This window comes from Bombina bombina, chromosome 3 (assembly GCF_027579735.1).
Source record: "Bombina bombina isolate aBomBom1 chromosome 3, aBomBom1.pri, whole genome shotgun sequence".
Taxonomy (NCBI): Eukaryota; Metazoa; Chordata; class Amphibia; order Anura; family Bombinatoridae; genus Bombina; species Bombina bombina.
The window spans coordinates 346,549,646-346,573,547 of record NC_069501.1 but is presented as its reverse complement, the minus strand read 5'-3'; the positions used below and the strand labels follow the sequence as shown (position 1 = coordinate 346,573,547).

General features: G+C 37.3%; 1 protein-coding gene across 1 annotated transcript in view; it reads right to left on the bottom strand.

The window, feature by feature from the left end:
• Positions 1 to 23,902, bottom strand: part of TBL1X (transducin beta like 1 X-linked) — a 597,792-nt gene that overhangs the window by 377,278 nt on the left and 196,612 nt on the right. The window contains exon 3 of the mRNA XM_053706454.1: positions 9,849 to 9,931. The gene's annotated coding sequence lies outside the window, so the exon portion shown is untranslated. The remainder of the gene's footprint in view (positions 1 to 9,848; positions 9,932 to 23,902) is intronic.

The window sequence follows — 23,902 nt, the reverse complement described above, 5'->3', positions numbered from 1 at the left end:
TACAGTGAGACTCTTTGATAATATAAAGGGATATGACAATAAAGTGATAAATTGGTATTAAAGTCAAGAGTAAATCTAGAATTTAATTAAAGGGGCATGGAAGTTAAAAAAAATGTTTTACTAAGTATACATAGTATATTCCTAGAGCAAAAATGTGTCAAAAGACACTGTTGTCTATAAATCCACTTCTTGAATTTACGTTTTTTTCCACACCCTCTGTTTAGCTCATTACTTAAAGCCAATCATGGAGGGCATACCTTCATATGGAGCAGCCGCATGCATGACTCTCCCACATGGGTCACTGCTTTTGACATATGAGTTTATTAAAGGGCATTTGCTTAAGCAATAATACATACTGTATGCAGAGGCTCTTAGAATAAGTTATAACTGTTATTAGGAAGGTTTAAAAATAGATACATACATACAAATAAATAATTTTTAGCAATAGCAACAATGCAATGTTATGTGTTAAAACACCCAAATGGGGTTAAACTGCTAATCCCGAGTGGATACAATCATTAAACACACAGTAGGGTTGTAATATAGCAGTTGCTGATTGGCTAACCAACTGTACTCATTTAAGACCAGCAGTGCTCCGCATCTACCAAGCTATTTTTTTTTTTGTTTAACTATGCGTTAAACCCTTTTGCAGGGATTAAAAAAATAGCATTGCAGGATTGCTAGTACTAAAGTTACATTTACTAACAATGGCCTAGATTTGGAGTTTGGCGGTAGCCGTGAAAACCAGCGTTAGAGGCTCCTAACGTTGGTTTTAGGCTACCGCCGGTATTTGGAGTCATTCAAAAAAGGGTCGAACGCTCACTTTTCAGCTGCGACTTTTCCATACCGCAGATCCCCTTACGTCAATTGCGTATCCTATCTTTTCAATGGGAAATTATTTAGAGTCGTGTCTGAAGTGAGAGTTAGAATTCTAACGACAAAACTCCAGCCGCAGAAAAAAGTCAGTAGTTAAGAGCTTTCTGGGCTAACGCCGGTTTATAAAGCTCTTAACTACTGTGCTCTAAAGTACACTAACACCCATAAACTACCTATGTACCCCTAAACCGAGGCCCCCCCACATCGCGACACTCGATTAAATTTTTTTAACCCCTAATCTGCCGACCGCCACCTACGTTATACTTATGTACCCCTAATCTGCTGCCCCTAACACCGCCGACCCCTATATTATATTTATTAACCCCTAACCTGCCCCCCACAATGTCGCAGCCAGCTACCTACAATAATTAACCCCTAATCTTCCGACCCGCAAAGAGCCGCCACCTACGTTATACTTATGTACCCCTAATCTGCTGCCCCTAACACCGCCGACCCCTATATTATATTTATTAACCCCTAACCTGCCCCCCACAATGTCGCAGCCAGCTACCTACAATAATTAACCCCTAATCTTCCGACCGCAAAGAGCCGCCACCTACATTATAGCTATGTACCCCTAATCTGCTGCCCCCTAACACCGCTGACCCCTATATTATATTTATTAACCCCTAATCTGCCCCCCCTCAACGTCGCCTCCACCTGCCTACACTTATTAACCCCTAATCTGCCGAGCGGACTGCACCGCTACTATAATAAAGTTATTAACCCCTAATCCGCCTCACTAACCCTATAATAAATAGTATTAACCCCTAATCTGCCCTCCCTAACATCGCCGACACCTAACTTCAATTATTAACCCCTAATCTGCCGACTGGAGCTCACCGCTATTCTAATAAATGTATTAACCCCTAAAGCTAAGTCTAACCCTAACACTAACACCCCCCTAAATTAAATATAATTTTAATCTAACGAAATTAATTAACTCTTCTTAAATAAATTATTCCTATTTAAAGCTAAATACTTACCTGTAAAATAAATCCTAATATAGCTACAATATAAATTATAATTATATTATAGCTATTTTAGGATTTATATTTACTTTACAGGTAACTTTGTATTTATTTTAACCAGGTACAATAGCTAAAATAGTTAAAATAATTACAAAATTACCTGTAAAATAAATCCTAACCTAAGTTACAATTAAACCTAACACTACACTATCAATAAATTAATTAAATAAAATACCTACAATTACCTACAATTAAACCTAACACTACACTATCAATATATTAATTAAATACAAACAAATAAATACAATGAAATAAACTAACTAAAGTACAAAAAATAAAAAAGAACTAAGTTACAAAAAATAAAAAAAATATTTACAAACATCAGAAAAATATTACAACAATTTTAAACTAATTACACCTACTCTAAGCCCCCTAATAAAATAAGAAAGCCCCCCAAAATAAAAAAATGCCCTACCCTATTCTAAATTACAAAAGTTCAAAGCTCTTTTACCTTACCAGCCCTGAACAGGGCCCTTTGCGGGGCATGCCCCAAGAAGTTCAGATCTTTTGCCTGTAAAAAAAAAACATACAATACCCCCCCCAACATTACAACCCACCACCCACATACCCCTAATCTAACCCAAACCCCCCTTAAATAAACCTAACACTAAGCCCCTGAAGATCTCCCTACCTTGAGTCGTCTTCAACCAGCCGAGCCAAATTCTTCATCCAAGCGGAGCAAGAATAGGTCCTCCATCCGGTAGAAGTCTTCATCCAAGCGGGGCAGAAGAGGTCTTCCATCCGAAATTTGTAATTATTTTAACTATTTTAGCTATTAAATAGTTCTTAACTATTTAATAGCTATTGTACCTGGTTAAAATAAATACAAAGTTACCTGTAAAATAAATATTAATCCTAAAATAGCTATAATATCATTATAATTTAATTTATATTGTAGCTATATTAGGATTTATTTTACAGGTAAGTATTTAGCTTTAAATAGGAATAATTTATTTAAGAAGAGTTAATTAATTTCGTTAGATTAAAATTATATTTAATTTAGGGGGGTGTTAGTGTTAGGGTTAGATTTAGCTTTAGGGGTTAATACATTTATTAGAATAGCGGTGAGCTCCAGTCGGCAGATTAGGGGTTAATAATTGAAGTTAGGTGTCGGCGATGTTAGGGAGGGCAGATTAGGGGTTAATACTCTTTATTATAGGGTTAGTGAGGCGGATTAGGGGTTAATAACTTTATAATAATAGCGGTGCGGTCCGGCCGGCAGATTAGGGGTTAATAAGTGTAGGCAGGTGGAGGCGACGTTGTGGGGGGCAGATTAGGGGTTAATAAATATAATATAGGGGTTGGCGGTGTTAGGGGCAGCAGATTAGGGGTTACATAGGGATAATGTAAGTAGCGGCGGTTTACGGAGCGGCAGATTAGGGGTTAAAAATAATATACAGGGGTCAGCGGATAGCGGGGGCGGCAGAATAGGGGTTAATAAGTGTAAGGTTAGGGGTGTTTAGACTCGGGGGTACATGTTAGAGTGTTAGGTGCAGACGTAGAAAGTGTTTCCCCATAGGAAAACAATGGGGCTGCGTTAGGAGCTGAACGCAGCTTTTTTTGCAGGTGTTAGGTTTTTTTTCAGCTCAAACAGCCCCATTGTTTCCTATGGGGGAATCGTGCATGAGCACGTTTTTTAGGCTGGCCGCGTCCGTAAGCAACTCTGGTATCGAGAGTTGAAGTTGCGTTAAATATGCTCTACGCTCCTTTTTTGGAGCCTAACGCAGCCATTCTGTGGACTCTCAATACCAGAGTTATTTTAAAGGTGCGGCCAGAAAAAAGCCAGCGTTAGCTACGCGGGTCGTTACCGACAAAACTCTAAATCTAGCCGAATGTTTCTTTAAGTATTTCTGTATACATTTGTTTGAAGTTCATTCACTTTTGTTCTGATTTTGATTTCTGATTTTGAAATAGATTTCTCTCATATGATGTCAGAAAATGTCTATTTACCTTTTTCTTCTGAGTCTTTTTTTATTAAAAGTGTTACATTTTAGTAGATAAGACTGTTACAGTTGGGTACATTAGCAACCAATTATAGTATGTTTCTGGCAGCACCGGTTACCATTTCCACAGGTTTAATCATTATATTTAAAAGTAAATCTAAGGATTCCCTTGGAGCCCATGCCACTAATTGCTTCTCTTTTGCTTGTTATTGCATGTGCTGCCGTGCAAAAATAGCATAAAGCTAGCACAACACTAAATTGTAAGTAGAAAACAGATTGATCAAACAAATTGGAAAATGCAAACTGCGAGAGAATGTTATTACTCTATTGCGCATTTTTTATGTAAATATTGTATTAATCCTTGTTTCTAGGTACTGTCAAACTTATAGTTTTGTTATTGAATATTAAAAATGAAACAAATAGTTTCAAATTTATCAAACAAGCATTTTCCGTTATGGGTGCATTTGACATCTCCAGTATAATGAAGAAGTTTAATGTTTATTTAACTACTAAATATTGGATTCTAAGAAAATTGTATCCTTAAAGGGACACTACCCTCCATATTTTTACCACATCAATTGAATAATTAGTATCATTGAATAGTTTATCTCCCAATCTGGGGCCTACATTTGCATATTTATAATACTATAGAGTTGCTGGTTACCCTGTGTAATAACTGACGGCACATAGCCTCAGCCTTTATTTGTTTCACCTATGACATAGAATGCGGTACAGCCAATTAGAAGCTGTTCCGCCTGCTCTTATGTTGAATAGCAGAGCGTGCTTCCACGACTCTTCTCATGCTCAGTAACAGCATGTTAATTTTCCCTCCTGCACTGTAATGCTTTTCGTCTGGCACACAGAATTAAACATTCAGGGGTTATATAATGAATTAATTGCAGATATATATTATGCACACAAATACAGTGGTGGAAAAATATTAATACAGTTTACAGGTTAGGAGAGAAATTTACTAGCCCAGATGAATAAAGTTACTAGGCCACTTAATGTTAAAGGGACCTGAAACCAGATTTTTTTTTAATTTTTCAGATAGAGCATACATTTTTAACAACTTTCCAATTTACTTATTTTATTAATTTTGCTTCATTCTCTTGGTATACATTCTTGAAGGCGGAGCAATGCACTACTGGGAGCTAGCAAACAGAGTGGTAAGCCAATGACAGGAGGCATATATGTGCAGTCACCATTCAGCAGCTAACTTCCAGCTCTTTAGCCTTCCTAGGTATGATTTTCAATAAAGGATACTGTCATGTACACTCATGAGTAACTGTTAATACAAAGAATAGCCACCCTCCAGAGGTGGTATGGTGTCTAAGCATTGCCAGGATTAATTTGAAATGATATTTCTTTTTGTAACATCTGTGTTTGCTGTAGAATGCATTAATTTAATCAACCCTTCCCTCCTGGTGCCTAGCATCTCTTGGTACTGTGGGTAAAGGACTTGCAAGGAGGGGCTAGGTGGTCGTACTTTGCAAGAAGGGTGGTTTGTGACAAGACAAAGGAAGATTCAGGGGTATAATTGAATGTACAGCAACATTATATCAGAACTCAACTGGGACAACATGAGAAAACATTTGAAGGGAGTTCCCAAAAACCTATTGGAAGCTTGGTGACATGTGCAAAGTGTAGGTACTGTGTTCAGTTTATGTCCCATTTTATTTTAAAAAACTGTATCTTTGCATTTATTCTTATTCTTTTGTATGTCTTCTGGTTTTGTATTTTGGCACTGTGTAACCTGTATTTGTTTTTTGTTATTAAAAATATTAATAATCTAATTCTGTCTTTGGACTCTAATATTTTAATTCTCACTCTGTAGATATAAGGTTAAAGTCACATTACCTAATTGTTAGTCGTGCGAGTTATTGGGTTCCCAAGTCACCCTTATTCAAAACTCTTGGTGGTAGCAGTATTGTTAATCTGGGGTGCAGACAGGATTTGGGGGTTAATTTGGTGTCCCTTTAGGTCCTTGAAGAGGTAAAGGTGTAAGGGAATCAGAGGCTGAGTGCTATTAACCCCTTCATACACACACTCACTCCATAGTCAAGGCTGGGCAGATAGGCTTAGCCTTCACAGATACCAAAAAAACTAAGCAAATTAGAAAAAAGAAGTAAATTGGAAAGTTGTTTAAAATTAATGAAAAATGTTGGGTTTCATATCCCTTTCAAGATGGGGGGGGGGGGGATTATGCACCTGTCCAATGAAATTTCTTACTCGTCTGAAATTAGTGGAAATTTCCTGCCCTATTTATATGCAATTTATGCTATGCAATATTATGATATGATAGATAGACAGATAGACATAGTTCAGAGTGAGGAAGCATTCTCAATTAACATCTTGCTGGGGTGCCTACTGAGAATTAATATCCATGTAACATGTTCTTTATAGTATTTAAAGGAGTGACACTTACAAGAAATGGCCAAGGCCCACACTATTACAGACCTGAAAACCCCTTAAGGACACACAACATACAGAGGCCTATCTATCAAGCTCTGAAAGGAGCTTGATGGCTTGTGTTTCTGGCGAGTCTTCAGACTCGCCAGAAACACAAGTTATGGAGCAGAGGTCACAAAGACCGCTGCTCCATAACCCTGTCCGTCTGCTCTGAGCAGACGGACAGACATTGCCAGAAATCAACCCAATCGAGTATGATCGGGTTGATTGACACTTCCCTGCTGGAGGCACATTGGCCGTGAGTCTGAAGGGGGCGGCATTGCACCAGCAACTCTTGTGAGCTGCTGGTGCAATGCTGAATACGGAGAGCATATTGCTCTCTGCATTCAGCGATGTCTTGCGGACCTGATCAGTTCCGCAAGACATTTGTTAAATTGGCCTCACAGGGTATTTCTGTGTTGCTAAGGGTAAAACACAGATTGTAAGCTGCATGATAATGTACTTTTGTATTTGAAAAGAATTTTGCAATTAAAAATGCAGCGATAATTTGTCAAATTAGTATTTTGTTTTAGGTTTCTTTTTTTTTAATCCCTGTCCCCAAGAAGAAAAGGACACTTGCTAAACAATCACAAACTAATACACATATATAGGATTCGATCCATTAATTGTTGTTTGCACGCGTGCAGTTAAAGAAGTTGGGGTAGTCCTGCCCTGTTCTCTGCCCTTAAAGTGGATTAGCACGTTTCAGCCTAGTTAATAAATACTGATTTATTAAACAGGTATTTAAACAATCCATCTAATGGCTAAAAATAAATAAATAAATAGATTAATAAATACACAATAATATTCACACATAAATTACCTATTGCAAAGAATGCTTTTCATATCAAGATTGTTGACCCAAAATTGATAATCCCCCTTAAGAGAACAAATGACTAGGGGATGCAGTGTGATGGGGCAGACACTAGTTCACAGAAAAAAGTAGATACCCTTGTAACAGTATTAACTCAATGCTCCCTGAGAGAAAGTAGGACACACAATATTTTCTTGTGTATTTCACAGCAAAAGGCAGCAAAATAAATAATGAATGTATTTTACAATCATTTTATATTTTGCATAATGAAGCATTTTATGTGTTAAAGTTTAATGGTCCTTTAAGACTGTGCAGTAAGTTTTTCACCTGTAGACACAATTTTAACTTAGTGAATGTTAGTAGACTTGTGTTATAAATGAAATGCATAGGAATTCAGCAAAATAAAGGAGTATACTTGGCAGACATTAAAAAGGGTGAATCAGAGCTTGAGACATCTTTCAAATACTGTGATGTTAACATCTCAAATTATACTGTCAAATATATCATTCTCCTGAAGTCAAGAATTTGGACTAACATCTGCCACAAAATGCTGCAGTCTCTAAATAATGTAAAGTATGAAATACAATGTTGATAGAAAACAAATGTATTTATTTATTTATAAAATATTTTACCAGGAAGGATACATTGAGATTTCTCTCGTTTTCAAGTATGTCCTGGGTCACAAATCACAACTGCAAGACATTTTTTTCAATCTTTCAAAAAATGATATTGTTATTTTATTTTATAATGAGCAATTTTGTCCGTTAAGAACATTTTTTTAATTGTGATATCATTTGTGAACCCATATCCTTTTCCTTAACTGGATATGAAACCCAAATTTATTTTTTTCACGATTCATGAAATGTGGCCACCAAGCACTACCCAGGGTTCGGAACCAAAAATGGGCCGGGTCCTAAGCTTACATTCCTGTTTTTCAAATGAAGATACCAACATAATGAAGAAAATTTGATAATACACGTAAATTAGAGAATGCAATTTTACGCAACTTTCTATCTGAATCCTGAAAGAAAAAATGTGGGTTTCATAGCCCTTTAAGTTTGATCACCAAAATCGTGCTACAATATTTTTTATGAATGATATTAAAAACCAAGTGGGTGCAGATTCTCTCTCTCTCTATCTCTCACCCCTCATTTCTCTCTCTAACCCCCCCTCTCTCTATATTTTTTTCTTCAAAAATTGCATATCTAAAACAATATACTTTTTTTTAAAAAAATCAAAATTTAAAAACTTTTTTTTTTACTTCTAAATGTAATATACAGTACATCTGAAAACTGAAGACATGACCACAATTAAATGAAAAGCCTTATAATAGTAATTAAATATAACATATGTGAGAAAATAACTTTGGTATTTCAAAATGCAGCAAGGTCAGAGCTCTCAGATAGGTAAGTATTGTCTTTAGTCATGGATAAGTAACATTGATAGATAAAGGCTGAACATCAGATGAACAATTCTTAGTTACTATGTCAATTAAAGACACTTCAAATCTTTATGTAAATATATTATAAACATCAAATGTCTGTCTATAAGTAAAATATCTACAACTGAATGTTAGTATACAAATCTGAGCTTAATATCTACAGAAAACAAGGTGAAAATGTTAACTTCAAAATCAACATCTAGATAACAATATGAGCAAGCATCAGATTAAATTGTCATGAGCGGTGATTTGCTGCATTAATATTTGGTTGCTTAGTAACTGCCAGGCTTTGTATAGTGCATGCTAAAAGAAAAAAAGTCTTCAACCAAAGAGATAACAAAGTAAAATAACAAATGTAATAAAACTATATCTCTTTATTTGTTTAATGATCTTTTAACAACTTTGTGGGTTAAAATACATTAAGTGCCACAATTTACTTTTTTTAAATAAATAAAATCATTGTTATTTAGAATTTTTTGAGGGGCCATAAGATATGGTATAATATTATGTGTTAGTGTACAAGATAGAATAATTTAACCACACTCTAATTTAGTTTGTGTTTAAATGCGTTGATCTCAACATTACATACTGGTACCACTCCAGACGGTGAGCAAATAAGAAGCATGCATACATTAAACAGATAGTAATGTAAGGGAGAATGTAAAACAAAATAAAGAAATAATGCAGTGTAAACATAAAATGCTCTATCTTATTGCCAAATCATTTGAATAAATAAAAAACAAGCTATAAACCTTCTAAATTAACACTTTTACGCACATCTTTTATTTTAGTTTATAGCAGCAACAATTTAAATATTTGTTTAGTAGAAATTTGGAAGGAAACTCATCCCTGAATAGGTAAAGATAAGCCTAATTTGTATTTACACAAGAATTCTTAGTTAAATTTATTTTGCTTGTCGCATTATTTTCCTACATTAACTGTTCTGATTTTCCTGGCTTTGTGACATACAAAAATAATAATTGAAAGAATGGGAGGTCAGTTATAAAAGGCTAACGGATAGAAATGAAGATATTTTTTTCTTTTGCATTCTTTAACCTTCTTCCTTCCAAGAATCTCTGAGTCATATTCATAGTTTCCAAAAACATAACCAGCACAGTTTACATTTTAGCACATGAAATTGCATAAACTGACATCTTATCTTCAGCTGTATTAGGTTGTGACCTTGAGCACTGCAGTAAGCTCAGGCAACACCATGACATGAAGATCAAGAGGTTAGATAAGCAACATATTGCAAAACATTTTTTTGGCAGCAGAGGACACATCCTACTTACATAGGGGGTAAAGGCAGACAAATCCTCAACTGATGTATTTTCTCCAGATTCTCTATCCAACCAAGTTTTCTATGACCGGTTACCTGCCAACAAAAAGAAAAAGTTATTTATTTTGAAAAACAATTTATCGCCATCGTACACACAATCTTTCATGCAAAGACATGATTTTTCTATTTCTTATATTATCTTGTAATGGAATAAAACATAATTTGAATATAGGATATATTGAATAGCTGTAGCTTTGATAAGCTTTCTCACATTGATTTATTTGCCGTCAAAATGAAAACATTTGGGTCCCTCATGTCTCTAGATTTTCCACTGCCCAATGTTTATGATCTAACACAGCTGGGGGTCAGAGTTATTTGTGACTATCCCATCTAGCCCCCTGCTGGAAGCCAGAACACCCTATCCACAATATTTAGCAATATGAATTAGGCAGTTATCAAATAAACCCAAATATGCCTAGGTAGGGGCAGGGGGCAAGATACTACATGGTTTATGTCAGCCAGTTTAGCTAGGGGGTAAGATATTTACATTTAAATATATATTTCATATAGTGGGTACACTGGGGTGTTAGTCTGTTTCCCTAGGTCCAATATCTCAAATTCAACAACAGGCAACCCAAATCAGTGTGAAGTACTGTAAGCTGTGCAGACTCTAACTACCCCCTGGGGTATGTCATGTTACCTGTACTGGGTATAAGATAGCATTTGATTTTAACACAAGCAGAATTCCACTTTACAACAGAAAGTAATACCAGAAGGATTTGGGAATTTCAACAGTCAACATTTTACTTTGTAAGTTTTGGGTTTCTGTGTTAAATCCTTTCATTTGTTTAATAATAAAGTCAGAGTAATTAACCCCGGCCTTACTCTCTCACAGCCTTATGGCAGAGTTGGTACTGGTATAAGGTAGGTACCCCTCTCCATGACAGTTGGCAAGGAAAGAAGCCACCCCTTTTTATAGCAGGAGCTAAATCAGAACTGAAATGACAGGATAGCTTATAATTTAAATTAGGTATATAAAGTACCAATAAATGTATAATGAATTCCATTGTGACACATGAGGATTATTCTGATACCAAGCATAACATGTCTGTCATATTTGGTCACCCAGTAACATAAAACATATCCTGAGATAATCTAGAGCGTCAAATCTTGATAGAATCGTTTGTCACTCTGTGTTGACAGCTTGGCTAATGACGATCACTCTCCTGAGAAGAGTGAATTGCACTTTGTATCTGGTTCACCAGATGGAGGTAATAAAAATAATTGTCCCAAAAGTTTACTTCTAAGAAAGGGTTCTGATAAAGAGATGTAAGTTGCATACATGGTGTGATGATTAAGCCTTTCCACCCAACCATCACAATGGGGACAATGTGGGCATGAAGAAGTTAATAGCACATAGCTCCTGGTTCCCTTACCTTTAACTCTACATAAGACCTAAAGAGACACCAAATTAACCCCAAAATCCTGCTTACACCACCCCAGTTACTACTCGCTGCCACCACCAAGAACTTTGAAAAAATGAGGTGTCTTGGAAACCCAATAAATTACACAATTAACATATAGGTAAAGTGCCTTTATCCTTGCCTCTTCAGAGTATGAATTCAGATATTAGAGCCCAAAGACAGAATTAGATTTTCTATATGTTTAATAACAAAAATACCAACACAGGTTACACAGTGCCAAATTATAAAAAACATACCATAAAAACAAAAAAAACAAGAATATATGTGCAAGACATAGTTTTTTAAAATAAAATGGGACATAAAATAACACAATATCTTAGCTAATTACTAAGTTCTTGAGATATGTGGAGAACCTGTGTCAGTTGTTACTCCTTCTGGTCCCAGACAAGTTCTGACTAAAGATTGTGTAACATTTAGTTCTAACTCAGTGTTTCCTTTGTTTTGTCAAGGCCCCCACCCTTGTTATAATTTACGATCATTCAACCATTTGTAGCCAGCCTTAACTCGAAGTACCAAGAAGTAACATGCACCAAGAGGAGGGGTTCTTTAAACCACAGCATTCCTGAACAAACAAAGATCTTACACAAAGAACATTTCAGATTAAACTGGCAATGCTGAGATATACCACCACTGTTGGGTAGCCAATCCAGGTGTCAACTACTCCTCATGAGTGTATCATGACACATGGATATACAGGACACAACAAAGATAAAGAAAATAAAGAATAATTAAACCCAGGCATTCTAAAATCCTGAGGTTTTAATTACACTAGACATGGGTCTTGAACTGATGTACAAAAATCAATTGTTAAGTAGGCATAACCCCAGAGACCATTTAAAAAACAGTTGTATCTGTGCTGGGAAAAAAAATATTTTGCTGTTATTCTTGTGGGTCAGCGTCAATGTCCATCAATAGATCTGCTGGGTTTTTTTAGCTAGTGAACTTCTATACCTCAGATCTATAATGCAACTCTGTTACTTTCAGCTTATACTGAACTTTTACTCATACAAAAATATTTTAAACATAAATAGCGGTGTTTCATATTTACAATATAATTTTGTTGTTTGTAAAATTCCTTCAATGCAACAATAAACACTTTGGAATTGTAATATAAATATGTAGTTATTTGTTTACTCTAGTATCAAGTTGAATTAGTTTCTCTAAATAAGGAAAGTGGGGGTGGATTTGAGCTATTGTAAAATAACTGATGCGTTAATGCATTCCAATAAAAAAGAAATCGTACTCATGTAGTATGCTAAATAATTGTAAGAGAGCCAAGAAATTAAACAGTGTTTTCTCTTCCTTAAAAGGGCAGTATACACCAATGTTCATATAATTAAATGTAATAGACACAACAATAAAAAAGAATATGCACAGATAATACGGATCTAAAAATCCAGTATAAATCATTTTAAAAACTTATTTTGAAGCTTCAGTTTAGCACTGTTGATAAGGTTAGGCTGGGACACCCATTGAAAAAAGCTGGAAAAGCAGACCCTCCCCTCCTCCCCTAACCCCTGTATATGAAAAGACCCATTACACAAACAGGAGCAAGCAGGAATCTGTAGACTTGAGTCTACATCTTATACTCTGGGGATTGGTTAGAAATCTGAAAATCAGCACAATGTTATTAAAAAATAAGCAAAACTTTACACTGCTACAAAAACACTCCCAGGTGGGCTATATAAATTAATCATCTACAAAACATGCAAAGAAAAATCAAGTGTACAAATTCCCTTTAAGCTTGATTGCTTTAGAGCGAGCCTAGATTGACACTTTAAAGGGACAGTCAAGTATAAATTAAACTTTCATTATTCAGATAGGACTTTTAATTTTAATTGACTTTCCAATTTACTTTTATCATCAAATTAGCTTTTTTCTCTTGGTATTCTTAGTTTAAACTAAACATAGGTAGGCTCATATGCTAATTTCTAAGCCTTTGAGGGCTGCCTCTTATCACATGCTTTTTAAATCTCTTTTCAACACAAAGAGACAGAAAGTACACGTGGGCTATATAGATAACACTGTCTTCAGGCACAGAAAGTTATTAGTCACAGTCATGTGATCAGGGGGCTGGAAGAATAATCCTAGATACAAGGTAATCACAAAGGTAAAAAGTACATTAATATAACTGTGTTGGTTATGCAAAACTGGGGGAATGAGTAATAAAGGGATTATCGATCTTTTAAAACAATAACAATTCTATGGTTGACTGTCCCTTTAACCTTGCCAGAAACCCAGACATTTCATTCCAAAGGGTCATACACAAATTTAGCCTGAAATTATGCTCATAAGTATGAAGTAAAATCATCTGTGTGAGATTGAGGTTTTAGAACTCCACATCCACTCAACTCTCACAGGAATAATCTATGCACTTGATTTTTTGTGATATCTTTACACAGAGGATGGACATTTCAGATCAACTTTATCATAATTTTAACAAAATGCATAAGATGGTGTCATTAGGTTTGGACATGGTTGGTATTTTTAAGGTTCAGGTAAATGTAGAAAACAAAAAATGAATATAGAAATAAAGGCCCTATCATGTTAGAATCTATATATAAATAAACAATATTATACAAGCAGATGCAGTCCTAGTGGATTTAGTTCCTTAGTTATGCTGTATAACTATTTATGCAAATTTATGCTAACGAGCATGGCCGGTATTTGTTTACAAGAAAGGTGACAAACCTAGGTGTCATACTGAGTGCATGACTTCAGTTATTGGGATTTAACGGGTTAATGCAGACACAGATAAATATAAGTGCAATCAAATGTTTTCACTTTACATCAGCTATATCACAGGAAAACTTTATCTCTGGAATTGACAATAACCAGTTGTAAAAATTAAATTATATTTGACAGCACATAAAGGGAGATAATAAATAAGCAACAAGGGGCAACGCAATCTTCAGAAGGAGACAACCCCTGCTGGGGTATACAAAGCACATGCAATTAAACTATTACAAAAAATACCCACAGTTATTCCATGGCACATTACCACATTACCATTATACATATAAACATATATTTGAGATGTTGATGAATGAAGGTATCCAACAAATACATACATGCCTGGCTAGGGTAAGTGGAATAGTAGAACAGAACAGGGAATAGTAGAACAGAAGGGAATACAGCTACAGTGGAAAACAGGCAAAACCAAATGGATGTAGCTATATCTCAGCAGTACTTAGAGCAAAGCGCTGCTGTATGTAGAAACACTTCCATGTGGCAGAAGGGGTTAAATACAAAAATTAATAAATACACCAGTTGACACTGAGTACTGAGTATTCTTCATTGACGACCAGCAACACCATTGTTCCGCTGTCAACGACAACAGAGGAGAAATGCAGGTGAAACCACATGGATGTAAATCTTCGTCCATGTGGCAGAAAAGGTTAATATTGAATAATAAAATATATTGTGCTAACTTTAACATCTGAATGTTTATTCTCATGACATTTGTTTAAATCTAGTGGATAATATTCAAAAGTAATATGCTCTTTTTTTTCTAGCCACCATTGCTCTCTATCCATTACTAATCCTATATTTCTAATAAACTACAACACTCACTTTGATCACAGGCTTTGCAAATAAAAAAAAAAAAGTGGCACAACATTTAAAAAATACGACCCCTGCCTGCATATATTTCACACTAGTTTGGGCAGTGCATTGCAGTGGCCTGTGCATTGCTACAACAACATACGTTCACATTTTCAAAGTGAACATTTTATAAGTGAGGCATTAAAAATAGAATTTTACAAGAATTGAACAAGGATTGGGCAAGGGGCAAGACACAAGGCAAGTAATATTATGTTTCATATACCTTTTTGTTTTCTTATGCAATTGCTACTGTAATCCTGTGTCTTATGTGTTTAACTGGTTCCCACTTTTGTAAAAATGCTCAATATATTCATAATCATTTTTGTACCCTCGTCTCTATAACAAACTACATTATGCAATTACTCCTTCTCCCTCTCCACCTGCACTGTTCATTAACCCATCTCTCTTAAACTCACCTTACTTTTGTACTCATGAACTTTACCTATTCCTAAACACTCTCTCCCCCTGCAGCTCATCTCAAAAACAGTCTCACTACTGCAAATCCGTATCTCATCTCATGTCACTCTCCCTCTTGCTTTTACTTACTGCTGGGGATATCTCCCCTAATCCTGGTCCCCAACCACTGCCTAGCCGTGCACATCCATGTGCACCGTCCCATAGATTCCGAAAACAAAACTCTGCAAACCTTACTCACATTCCTCGTCCATCAAAAGCCACTACCCCTTTCACTTGTGCACTCTGGAACTAGCGCTCTGTTTGCAACAAGCTCACTTCTATACATAACCTCTTCATCTCCCGCTCCCTCAACCTTCTGGTCCTAACAGAAACCTGGCTCTCTCCCCTAGACACAGCATCCACTGCTGCTCTGTCACATGGGGGTCTCCACTTCAGCCACACTCCTAGGTCTGGTAATATACAAGGAGGTGGTGTAGGTATTTTACTTTCCTCTCGTTGCACATTTCAACAAATACATCCCATCTCTTCACTCACATTTCCCTCATTCGAAACCCACATGATTTGCTTATTCTCCCCTCTCTCTGTACGCGTTGCAGTCATATACCGACCCTCTGGCTCCTCATCTCAATTTCTAGATCACTTGGCTGCCTGGCTACCTTATTTCCTTTCCTCAGACACCCCTGCCCTCATTCTTGGCGACTTCAACATCCCTCTTGACAATCCCACTGCCTCATCTGCAAAACGACTTCTGCAACTCACTTCCTCTTTCGGTCTGTCACAATGGACTGATTCTCCCACTCACAAAGACAGTCACTCTCTTGACCTGATCTTTAGCTATCGATGCACTCTCTCAAACTTCACAAACTCCCCCTTTCCTCTTTCTGACCACCATCTCCTTACTTGCAACATATCATCCCTCCCTACAACTTTCCCTCCTTCTTCTCCTCACACCAAACTTCACAGACACATTATGTCATTAGATCAGCAACAGCTTGCTAATTCCCTCAAACCTCTCCTCTCATCCTTCTCCTCCTTTTCCTGCCCTGAACAATCTATCTGCCACTATAATTACACCCTTATATCCGTCCTTGACAATCTCGCCCCTCTTTCCATAGCTCGGAAATCACAGACTCATCCTCAGCCCTGGTATACTCCTCTGACACGGTACCTACGCAGATGTTCCCATACATCTGAGCAGCACTGGAGAAAATCTCGGAGTTCAGCTGATTTTCTTCATTACAAATTCATCTTGAAATCCTACTATTCTGCCCTTAATCTCCATAAGCAACACTACTTCTCTACTCTTATCTCTATTCTTTCTTCAAACCCAAAACGTCTGTTCTCCACTTTCAATACTCTCCTCCGCCCTCCCCCACCTCCTAATACAACTTCTCTGTCAGCTCAGGACTTTGCCAGCCACTTCAATAACAAAATCGACTCCATCAGAAATGAAATCAGCTCTCAACATAATTTCATTCTCTCACCCCCTCAAATGCTCTCACTCAACCACAACCCACATAACCTTAAACTTAGCTCATTCTCCCTTGTTACTGAGGAAGACGTTTCGGCACTTATACTGCGCTCCCACCTCACTACCTGTCCCCTTGACCCTATCCCCTCACAGCTACTCCCCTCCCTCTCTGCTACCCTTACCCCTATTACATTTTCAACCTCTCCCTCATCGCTGAAACATGCACTGGTCACACCTATCCTCAAAAAACCTTCCCTTAATCCTACCTCCTCATCCAACTACCGCCCTATTTCCCTCCTTCCTCTTTCCTCAAAGCTTCTCAAAAAAGTAGTATATGCACGCCTATCCCATTTCCTTACGTTAAACTCCCTTCTTGACCCATTGCAATCTGGATTTCGTCCCCATCACTCCACAGAGACAGCTATTGTTACCAACGACCTACTTACAGCAAAATCAAAAGGCCACTTCTCTCTGCTTATCCTTCTTGATCTGTCCGCAGCCTTTGACACTGTTGACCACCATCTCTTGCTCCAAACCCTCCAATCCTTCGGCAGCTGTGACACAGCCCTTTCGTGGCTCTCTTCCTACCTGTGAAACCGTACCTTTAGTGTTGCCTTCTCTGGGGCCTCCTCTGCCCCGTCACCACTTTCTGTCGGAGTACCGCAAGGCTCTGTCCTCTGTCCCCTTCTCTTCTCAATCTACATGTCATCACTAGTTTCCCTAATAAAGTCCCATGGTTTCCAATATCATTTGTATGCCGACGACACCCAAATCTACTTCTCTGCACCAGACCTATCTCCTTCCTTGCTAACCCGTGTCACTAACTGTCTTTCTCACATCTCTTCCTGGATGTCCTCTTACTACCTCAAGCTAAATCTCTCCATAACTGAGCTCCTCATTTCCCCCCCTTCTTCCAAAATCTCCACCCCCAATCTCTCTATAACTGTTGACAACTCCATCATTACCCCTACCCCGCATGCTCAATGTCTCTGGGTCACATTTGACTCAGATCTTTCTTTCACTCCTCACATTCAGTCCTTGCCTAAAGCCTGCCGCTTCCACCTTAAAAACATCTCAAAAAATCGACACTTCCTTACACAAGACACAACTAAGATTTTAATCCACTCTCTCATTCTTTCCCGCCTCGATTACTGCAACTGTCCTCTCTGGTCTCCCCACCTGCCGCCTAGCTCCTTTACAATCCATAATTAATGCCTCTGCCAGACTCATCTTCCTTACACGTCGCTCTTCATCTGCTGCACCACTCTGCCAATCCCTTTACTGGCTTCCTCTTGCCTCTAGGATCAAACACAAAATTCTCACTCTGACATACAAAGCCCTCAACTGCACTGCTCCCGCTATATCTCAGACCTTGTCTCCAGATACTCTCCCTCCCGTCCCCTTCACTCTGCTCGGGACCTCCTACTCTTCTCCTCTCTGGTTACCTCATCGTACTCCAGACTTGCTCCCATCTTGTGGAACTCTCTGCCCCACTCCACAAGACTCTCCCCTAGTTTTGAAAGATTCAAGCACTCCCTAAAGACACTACTGTTCAGGGATGCTTACAACCTATGCTAACCTTACTTTATACCAGTTCCACTCCTCCATTGCTATCCCCTGAACTCCCTTAGCATGTAAGCCATACAGGCCCATTTATCAAGCTCCGTGCGGAGCTTGAAGGGCCGTGTTTCTGGCGAGTCTTCTAAAGACCGCTGCTCCATAACCCTGTCCGTCTGCTCAGAGCAGGCGGACAGGAATCGCCGGAAATCAACCCGATCGAATATGATCGGGTTGATTGACACCCCCCTGCTGGCGGCGAGTCAGCAGGGGGCGTATTGCTCTCCGCATTTAGCGAGGTGTTGCGGACCTGATCGGCAGTGTCGGATCAGGTCCGCAATACCTTTGATAAATTGGGGCCTAAAAGTCCAGCTGTTTGTAGATCACCTTCTTAAGAGCTGACTACAACAGTGCAACTCTTGGCAGGGCCCTCTACCCATTTGATCCCTATATTTGTTTTGTTGTACTCCCCCTTTGTTTATAGCGCTGTGGAATCTGTTGGCATGTTAGTCATGTATAACAAGTCTTAAAGGGGCACTGAACCCAATTGTTATCTTTTGTGATACAGATAGAGCATGCAATTTTTCATCAACTTTCAAATACTCCTATTATCAACTTTTCTTTATTCTCTTGGTATCTTTATATGAAAAGCCTGAATGTAAGTTTAGATGCCGGCCCATTTTTGGTGAACAACCTAAAGTTGTTCTTGCTGATTGGTGGATAAATTCACCCACCAATAAACAAGTGCTCTCCAGCGTACTGAACCAAAAATTGCCTGTCTCCTTAGCTTAGATGCCTTCTTTTTTTTTAAAAAAAAAGATAGCAAGAGAATGAAGAAAACATAATAGGAGTAAATTAGAAAGTTTCTTAAAATTGCATGCTCTATCTAAATTAATCACAAAAGAAATAAAATTGGGTTCAGTGTCCCTTTAATGCTGAAGAGCCTGAGATTCAAGCAGAAAAAAACTATCCAGATTACACATACAAAAAACAAAACAAAAAAACACATCAAATATGTTTGTTTAATTGTAAAAAGAAAAGTTTAAAGAAGACAACAACTATATACTCCATCTGGCACCAGAAATCACATTGCTGCAGTAATACCCTATTTCCAGAAGGCACAATTTATAAATAGAACCCTTAATCCATAAGCTATATTATTCATACAGTATGTAAGGAAATTACTTCTTTTCCTATGGTGTTTTGAAGTGTGTATATTGTCAAGGTTGCACACCAGGAGAATTAAAATATAAATTAAATAGGAAGAAGACTGTGAGGAGACATGACTTGTATAAAAATAAGCGCCCAAACTTTCCTTTTCAGTATCACAACAAACTAAATTGGTGTAAAGTATGTTTTTAAATTAAAATCTAACTGGGAGCTCTAGTTGTTATAGGACATAGTCCAATCTCTCACCACCTAGTAAATTTGTTCATTTTAAACACATTTTCTATTAAGTGTATGCTTTATTTAAAAGGTATCCATTCATGCAGATGTATTAACAGATCTATTTATCCGGTAAGAAAAAAAAGCACAAAACCCAATATTTTAGCATATGACTATTTTGTTAGAAAACAAATTATTATTCCTGGCTAATCATAGCTTTCTCTCCATTTACAGAGAGAACATGCAATCCTTGATTTAAATACTGAATCTTTACAGAAGTATGTTAATGGGACTTAATAGTTTGCAACATACTTACGCTTGCAAACACGATTCTTTGTAAAGACTCTACAGGCTTATTTGATACCTTTTCACTCCATACAGTTTGCCTGTGATACAATGGCACATCTAATACATACTGTATGCATTTTACTCTTCCACATTATGTGTCATGTGGTTGTCATGATTTTCTGGGTACTTTTCCTACATTATTGCCACCAGCCTCTTCTTCATCAGATAACAGTTCTTTTTCACAGGTTGACTTGTGGACAGAGATCCAAAGAAGCTTCTGAGGCCTTTTTGCCAATTAGGTTTGGATTGAACATAGCCATTATTTTTTCTAGCATATTTGTTTTCCAATTTTTATTTCACCAGTTAGAAAAGTAACACCAGGACCATTTTAGCATTTGCAGGGCCCCAAATCAACACAAATGTATGGGGTCCCTCAGCCAAGCCCTCTTTTTCCCCTGCACCCTATATGGCCCACCCCTGCCCTAATATTTATTGTTACGTATGTAAAGAATATCACTATATATTGCACATCCTGATACCATAAACACTTATTCATAAGATAAATACAGGAATTACCTTCTCCTGCCCTCAATCCAGACACTATGGTGCCCCCACCAAAAGTACAGGGCCGTAGGCAGGTGACCCCTTTGTCCTGCCCAAAGAGCAGGACTGTTTAACACTGTTTGAAACATCAAAGCTGCTTCCAAATGCTTTACTTGGAACTCTAAAAGCAACTTTTTTTATTATTAGTATTTTTTTTTAATATAGCTGCCAAAAACAGCTGTGTTTACTTTGGAACACACCGTAGCTGTGTGTTAAGATACTGTGAATGTGCAAATTGTGAGCTAAATGCACCAGTGCAAACAGGGACGGAACTACCATTGGTGTAACAGGTAAAGTGGCAGCAGGGCCCAAGTGCTGAGCGGCCCATATGAGTCAGTCTATACATAAGCGTGTGCAGAATGTGTACAATCCTAATGCAAGGGAGCCTTTTTTTAGTCCGGGTTGACAAACAATCTATCTATACTCAAAATCACTATGCAGAGTAGCATGTATATTACATGTATGTACTAAGCAATACTATTATTGCTTAGTACTGAGTTATATTTGGCAGGGCAAAAAAAATAAATGCTTTTGCACAAGTGTGCCTTACATTACTTTATGCAAAAGAGAGAAACATAGATTCAGTACAGAGCTTAATAATGTAAGCAGTTGAATAAAGACCTTGGCTTTTAACTGATAATTGGCAGCTTATACATGGTTATTACCCAACATAATGGTACTTAATTTGTTGATTTTAAAAGATGAAGGGCTGAGCCAGTCCTGCTGGGATTTAAACATATGACCCAGAGGTTTTTCATATGTGTTACATATACTACAGTCAGCCACTTAACCAGCAGACCCATCTCATACACTCTCAACATAATACCTACAATTAAAAAATTAAATGCTGCATATAACTTCATATATAAAATTCAACAGTCATACATAGCTTAAATCTTAAAACTATGTGCACACATTGTGTAAAGCGTTTTCCCTAAACCCCAGCAAACAACTGCATAGACTAATTAAGTTCTTCCAATAAGGGAATACATTAGTTGTCTGACACATTTAATTATTTCTTTTGTACGTCACATATTCATATGTTTTTTTTTTAACACTCAAGGTTGCTAAGTAATAAAAAAAAGTTAACAGAGTTTATGAATCTGACACATTTATAATTAGTGATAGACTTGAATGTGCCCAAGAACCATACCTTACATTGTTTTAATTTCCCAAATAATACTAATATAATTTATTTTTAAGAAAATGTTGCTGCATTTGTTCAGTAGAAGCATATTAAAGGGATTACTAAATCCAATTTTTTTCTTTCATGATTCAGATAGAACATGCAATTTTAAAGCAACTTAACTACTCCTATTATAAAAATTGTCTTTGTTCTCTTGCTATCTTTATTTAAAAATGGCAGAAAATGTTAAAGCTTAGGAGCTTGCCGATTTTAGGTTCAGCACCCTGGATCGCGCTGCTTATTGGTGGCTACATTTAAATTCATAGATGTTGTCTCCACCACGCATCAGTTATTCCAGCTTTTGTTTTAAACAGAGATAAATCCAAACAATGTATAATCTGCAATTAAAAATCGTCCCATAAAGGAAGAACATGCTATTTTATATTTAACATGTACTTTACAAGGATTTACAAAATTGTTGCCCCTATGCATCAGCTTATTAAACAATTCCTCCCTAATCTTGAACACATTTTGTGTCTGGTGATACCTGTACCTAAACAAGTGCACTCACTATTTCCAGTCCACAGATTTGTTTCTTTTTAAAAAGAGGTAAAAGATCCCCAGCACATTTTCTGAAAGGGTTCTACTAGGCAGCCAAGAATAGAGAATGTAAGAAATTAGATATTATATTCCAATCAGCTAAGTAGGAGCCCCTCTGAGAGAAGCAGCTTATGTTGTTAAGAAAGGGTACCTGAACAAGACATATATTATAAAACACCTTAGCTATCTATCTATCTATCTATCTATCTATCTATCTATCTATCTATCTATCTACACACACACAAAACTCATACATACCACAACACTTCATTAACAGTTAACAGCCAGTGCAGAGTCCAATAGACATCAACCTACAAAGCAACACCTCACACTACGGCAAATCTGTCGCTGCTTTTTGTTATACATTCAATTTCCGACCCTTCAGTCCACAAGCAGGGACCTTTGTCAACCACAAAAAAACATATAGCAAATAAATATAACCTTTCCCTTATATATAAAAAAACCCCATCTTGTTTTCCTGCCAACCTAAATAAGTTACTACCCGTGATCAACAATAGCCATGTAGAATGTAGCAGAGTTCTGAAATCTGGAGCATGCATTTTCAATTTCTCTGTAGGGTTGCCAATAGCCATGTAGAATGTAGCAGAGTTCTGAAATCTGGAGCATGCATTTTCAATTCTCTTGTAGGGTTGCCACCTGTCCGGGAATGGAGCCGGGCAGTTCAGGTTTCCATTTGTGGGTCCAGGTTTGAAAAAAAACAGGTGACATAAGACATTGTGAATTTGCCAAAATACAGCACATACCTACAGTTATTTCTCTTGTGTGTGTGTCTTTGTGTGGGAGTGTCTGTGTATGTGTTTGTTGGTGTTGTGTGTGTGTGTGTGTGTGTCTCTGTGAGACTGTGTGCCTTTTATATTTGTCTGTGTCTGAAGAGTGAATGTGTTTATGTGTGTGAGAGCGAATGAGTGTAAGAGTGTCTTTTTGCATGTGTGAGAGAAAGAGTGTGTGAAAGAGTATGTGTGCGAGACCTGTGTGTTATGTGTGAGATAGAGTGTGTGAGAGCGAATGAGTGTCTTTTTGCATGTGTGAGAGAAAGTGTTTGAAAGAGTATGTGTGTGAGAGTGGAGTATGTGTGAGATAGAGAGTGTGTGAGTGTGAATATCCATGTGCAAGTTTGGGTTTATGTGCTTTTATACATAGGGCTAGATTTATGAAAGGCTAGGCGAACTCTGTATGGCTTCGCCTGTAACTAGCGCCCCCAGCTCGCCTCCAGGAGAAGCGCACATGTGCGCCTGAATTTATCATAAAAATAAAGGTAACTTTGGTGCAGGCGAGCTGCGGGCGTAATAATGATAAATTTCGCCTGTCGAAAACAGCATTTACCTCCCTATTTATCACAGTACATCCCTATAAATATTTACGCCGCCATGTTTTGATTATTAAAAAGTGTTTAAGTTAATATTTAGGTTATATTTATATTATATAATGGTTCTGTGCTGTTTTTTATATATGTTGATAATTTAAGATCGCAAAAAATAAATATATTAAAATATTGATCTATATATATAACT